Source organism: Solanum pennellii, chromosome 3 (assembly GCF_001406875.1).
Source record: "Solanum pennellii chromosome 3, SPENNV200".
Lineage (NCBI taxonomy): Eukaryota > Viridiplantae > Streptophyta > Magnoliopsida > Solanales > Solanaceae > Solanum > Solanum pennellii.
This window is the reverse complement of record NC_028639.1, coordinates 17668081-17674210: the sequence shown is the minus strand read 5'-3', so window position 1 is coordinate 17674210 and position 6130 is coordinate 17668081. Positions and strand designations below refer to the sequence as shown.

Below are 6130 nucleotides of genomic sequence, written 5' to 3'. Positions count from 1 at the left end.
TCCCTTTCCATATGCTTTCATTTCGGTCCGACATAAAACACATATTTTGTCTAACTCCATATGCTTCTTTAAACTGCTCAAAGAACCAAGTCCATGAAGCATCGTTTTCAGAATCTACTATCGCATACGCCAACGGAAGTATATGACCTGCTCATTATTTTAAAAAAAATATCACACAAATCAGAAATACCATTTATATATTTTATCATTATATTATATAATCAGAAAATTAAATAGGATAAAAATTTACCTCCAGGATCCATTGTGCTTGCAGTTAACATTGTACCACCATATGAACATTTTAATGCCGCACCATCAACAACTACAATTGACCTACAATATTCTCAACCTCTAATACAAGCTTCTAACGCAACAAATGTGTATAAAAATGAATCACCTTCTTTCCTTTTTATTTTCAAAACAGATCCTGGATATGTTTGCTCCAAAATGTAAAAATAACCTGAAAATAACAGTCCAATTCATACAAAAAATATACATATTTTATACATAAAGAATACACGAAAACATAACAGTCCAACTCAATGAGTAATCTTTAAATTTATTCTTATTTCGAAATTATCAGGTAATTTTGTATACGAATCTGCTGGATCTCCGCGTACCAACTTTACTGCTTTTTCTTTAGCTCTCCATGCCTGTATGTACGTCAACGAAACGCCATGCAATTTCAACATATCATCAGCTATATCTTTTGGAGTATATACCTTAGATGGATCAATATACTTCTCCATTATCAAGACAGCTACAACGTCAGTTATCCCTTGACGTTTGGCATAAACTCTTTCTCTAACAGAACAAGTGTGCTGAGCAATATACTTCCTAACTTTGAATAAATTAGATTTATTCAAACTAGATGCCCTCATCATCCAAGAACAAGTTTTAGAAATACAATTCAGGTGATAACTGTTTCAAAATTAAGAAAATATACATTACAGTTATATATAGTGAAATAAAAAAAAAAAATTTTTTTTGAACACTTACTTGGATGCATTACAACGCGCAACACGAAAACTGAATTTTTCAACAAGTCCAACATGCCTCATAACCTCCTTAAGGGTTTCTTTATTATTATAAATCTGATTATCAGCTACAAATAGGTTGGAATGGTCACATATTATATTATTATCTATTTCACTATTATCATTGACAACTCCGTCTAAATCCATTCCGATCAAACAGATAGAATTGTTGGAGTATAAATCTATGTAAGTCTATGATTATCTAACATCAGAATTTATTCTATCAGTAATTATTACTCCATGACCTTCGTTATACTGCTCACGATCTTTCAAAGTGATGCATAATGGATATTTTGTAAAGAAATCCAAATTCACCCTCATCTGATCTAGAAAAACCTTTACCCCAACATCATTATGAATTTTAATAGGTGGACACATTTCGCTAACAGTATATTTTATCTCAACAGAATTTATATTTTCTTCTATATTAAGTTGAGTTACTATAGCATTAACTAAACCAATATAAAGAGTAGAAGTATCATATAGGATGCCCTCCATCTCAAAGTCGACGTATTTTCCTGTTTCACAACATTAAAATTACATTTAGTGCATCACATAATAAAATTATAAAATTACTCATACAAAATTCATACACAATTTATATATAATTCACTGATATATACAACAAAAAAAATTCAATTTAATACACACTTAATACAATATTTATACACAATTCATATATATGAAACATATCAATTATGAAAAATCAATTCATACACAAATACTATATAATTCACTGCTACATACAATCTAAAATGCACTTTCATACACAATTTATACAATTTATTAAAAATTTAATACACAATTAATCCAAACTTTATACATAATTCATATATATATAACAAATCAATCACTGATATATACAAAATAAAAAAAATGGGCTTTCATACATATTTCATACAACATATTTATACATTACATACATATATAATACAATTTTCATATTTCTCCAATATACAAAATTTTATCACCTGACAATTTAAATATAATATGGAATTCACATTTCATATAACGTTCAAACAATATTAATACAAATTGTCAGACTTTGTTCATAATTTTTTCACAATAAAAACTGCACAATGATTCAAAATCTGTAAATTTTATATTTTCTCCAGTAATCAATTATCACACCAATCTTCATTTTAATTACACATCAGAAGAAAATTACTATTACGTAATATTTTTTTATAGTATCAGAAACACATCGTAATTGTATCACAAAAAATACATCAAATCAGCATCTGCAATATAACAGAAATAAAAAAAAATGACACATTCCATACATGACAACAAAAAAATATAAATAATTACAACCAGTAATTTATACTTAAAACATAACAAATCATAAATAAAAACTAACCTGATGAATTCCACTTGCCACCATGTTTAATTAAAATTGATACAATTTTCTCCATCAAATCAAATCTAAATGTTTTCAACGTCAAATTTTAATTATTTTTCAAAAAAAAATAAAATAGATCAATATTCAAATATCAGAATAATCCTCACTTTCTGAAAAAAATCAAGCAATGCACGTTTAAGGAAAGAAGATAACAGATTAGAGTTTTTTAAAGATTAAAATCATAGCTTATTAGCATTTAAAACGAATTGAGACATTTATGGTGTCTATCTATAATTAAAAAAAATTCAAATCCCTTAAAATGTTCACATTAGTTATCACTAATTAATAATAACTAATTTCACGCACATTATCTAATATTAATTAATCCATTTTTTTAAATTTTTTTTTACTATCTAATTTTAAAATTTAAAATTTAAAATTAACATTATTTTCTTTTTTTAAAAATGCTATAACTTGATATATTAAATGTTATACACTGAAAATCAAACTCTTATGCCATAACTTGAGAATATGACTACATAAAATGCTATATACCTAATTTACACTTTTAAGTTGTTAATTATTGTGATTTTAAGCAATTTTGTAGCACTTCGCAATTAGAAAAAACTAGAAAGGAGTTTAAAATTTGGAAATACTTATTTTTGAAAAGTATTAGAAAAATCTGAAAATTTAAGTAAGTTGAAAAGTGAGTTTTTGGTCAACTTCAAACGGTCATAACTCCTAGCTCAGGACGAATTAGGTGTAGTTTCAGATATGGTTAGAAATCTCTTGAAACGATCTTTCCAATGGCCGCCAAGTTTGTGCAATTACTTCGTATGAATAAGTTATACCCTTTGGAAGTTGGTCTGTCAGAATAAGGAAATTGCTAGAATTCGTATTTTTAAGGGGTAGTTTGGTCTTTTCCTTATCCTATTGATTTATTTCATTTTTGATATTTAAGTTAGGGGTCTAAGTTGAATTAAATCAGTTTACACTTCTACCAAAAGAGTTAGGGTTTCAAGAGAAGAGAAAAAAAGAGAAGAAAGAGGAGAAAGAAGAAGGACGTCCAAGATTCGTCAAGATCGTTAAATTAACTTATGAATTTCGTCGGGGATGATCCCTAAAAAGGTATGTGGGTGTATCTTAACGTTGAGTTCATTCACACACGTGCCAACATGTTTGATTTAGCGTGTTTTGATCCCAAAAAGATTTGGAATCTGAATGTTCTTAAATGTGGTTCTTGAATTGCTTTCCTTTTTTATTATAAGTTGAGATTTAGGAGTTCTTTGATGATCTAAGTGTTGTTCATGAATTCATTGAGTTAGATCCTTGTTATATGATGTGGGTACATAAAATTTAAGTGAATTTGAGAAAAGAAATTGAATTATAATGATATAAGGTCAGAAAACGAGTTGAAAAAATTCGTGAGGCGTCACCTGGGCAGGGCCAGGCGCGGCGCGCCCCATCTGCGCCAGAGGTCCTGGGGTGGCGCTCCTGTAGTGCGCCCAAATGGAGCCTCAAACCAATGGGTCTGGCGCGGCGCGCCCAGGACGCGCCCGAATCGACATTTTTCACTCAATTTCATAATTCGGTCCGGTTAAGCCTTTCTAAAGTGTTTTAACTTTTCTTAATAATTCTAACAACTCTTAATGACTTCTAATCATATAGAAATCATCCAGAAACATGAATTACAACCTTGAATCCATAACTTCAAATTCAAGGGAAGTTTAGAGCCAAGTCTAGAAAGTTTTAGAGTTCTTTCAAGAAGTCTTTTACAAATGTTTTTTTTAAAGTTTGTTTTAATACTTAAAGATCAGGTTGAGGTTGACTAAGGAGTAAAGATAAGAAGAAGATGTTCATTTCAAGTTTCATAAGTCTTCAAAAATATTTTAATGTTGTTTTAAGACTTAAGTTTGAATTCAGTTCAGAGTAAGGAGAAGTCTTTTCTTCAAAGCAGTATATGGGGACTAAGTATTCCTAAAGAAGTATAAAAAATATTTTCACATTTAAAAAGAAGGGAAATCGAGATTTTCAAAGAGCCTTCGGACTTGTTTTCAGAAAAGAGTAATAGCTTTCTAAATGAAGCAAGCAGAAAAACTGAGATTTCCAAGATAGCCTTTGAGCTAAGCTTTTTAGCAATAATCTCAAATCACAGAACCAGTATGTTTTAATAACATAAGAGTCAGTGTATTTTGGGAGTAGTATTGAGCACCAAATTGGGGACGAGCATGAGTTCAAATAACTCACATCTCCATAAAACCATGTAGTCACCATGGGTAGACAAGGGTCATACTTTTTAGATGAATCCTTTTCACAGTAGACTAGTGGATCCATTAGGCAGTTCAGGTCTTATACATTTGGCAGAGTATAGGATGTGGATCCATTAGGCAACTCAGGTCTTATACATTTTGATAGAGTATAGGATGCGCTGGCAGCGTGAGGTAGATCGTTGCACATCACTATAGCTCTTAAGTAATGGTTGTCAGTTAGAGAAACTCCAACAGAAATTAAATGTATATATATATACACATTAGTTTATTTGTATTTTTATGTACATCTCAGATTTAATTGTATCCTTGTATACGTTCAGAGTTTACAAGATGTTTTCAAATAACTTTTCTTTATATTGCACTTGCTTTTAAATTGTTTTATATTGAAATTAGTCAGTTATATTGAGTTATGTTATTCATGAGTTGAGCAGAGCTAAGGTAAGTGTTTCTTCTTACACTTTTCAAGCTTAAGTTGTTTCAGCATTCCAACTCGCATACACGTACATTCAATGTACTGATGCCAGTTGTTCTGCATTGTATCATGATGAAGACGGATGTAATGATGATCGGCATCCAGCGCACCGTTGATACAGTTGAGCAATCCAGAGTCAATTGGTGAGCCTCCTTGCATTCCGGAGGACATCTTTTATTGATTTCTAGTTAGTTCATTAGGATGTTGTGGGGTTTGTCCCAACATTCATCTCAATCATTTTAGAGGCTTCATTGACAGTTAGTAGTTCAGTTGTCTCTGCATTATACTTCTTACGTTAAAGACTTAGTTTGCCATTTTAGCCAAGTTGAATTTTAAATCTTTAAAACATTTCCAGTTATCTTATTATTTAGTTTACTTCAGTTCTTTGATCATGAAGTTATTGATTGTTGTATTTAAGTGAGTTAAGTAAGTCAGACCAAGGGTCCGCTTGAGGCGAGCAATGATCATTAAGTGTCGGTCATACCCAAGGTGTAGGCTTGGGGCGTGACAAAATTTTAGGTCATTTTCAAATAATGTATGTTACTTTTTCAGTCTCATTTTATGAGGCAGAATAGAATTTTGAGAATCAACAAAATTTTTATTAGCAAATAAAGATTACATTCACAAGAATGACATTTGAAGAATTTACTATTGGAGGTACTAATTGAAGTGGGCCCCAAATAATTGTACTAAGTACTATGTGTTAAAACTTAAAATTGACGGTAAAACTGGCAAGAAAAGTGGGCCGGCTAGAGAATAAATGTGAAAAACTTATCTTTGTGTATTGAATGACAATTGAAGTGGACCATGAAGGAATATAACTAAGCAAGCACGCAAACACGTTGATGGAGTTTTGCTTGCTTATTCACATTTCTTAGATAGTAATATTAGTAGTTTATATAGTTGATTAATAAATTACACGAGTCATAAATTATATATGCTAAATAACATATGTGATAATATTATATAGTGATGAATCAAATATATACATTAAATGTTGATAAAGAAG

At 30.3% G+C, this 6130-nt stretch overlaps 1 pseudogene; it reads right to left on the bottom strand.

Annotated features, from left to right (window-relative positions):
- Positions 1 to 221: 221 nt before the first annotated feature.
- On the bottom strand, positions 222 to 1552 carry LOC107013238 (annotated as a pseudogene).
- Positions 1553 to 6130: the final 4578 nt, after the last annotated feature.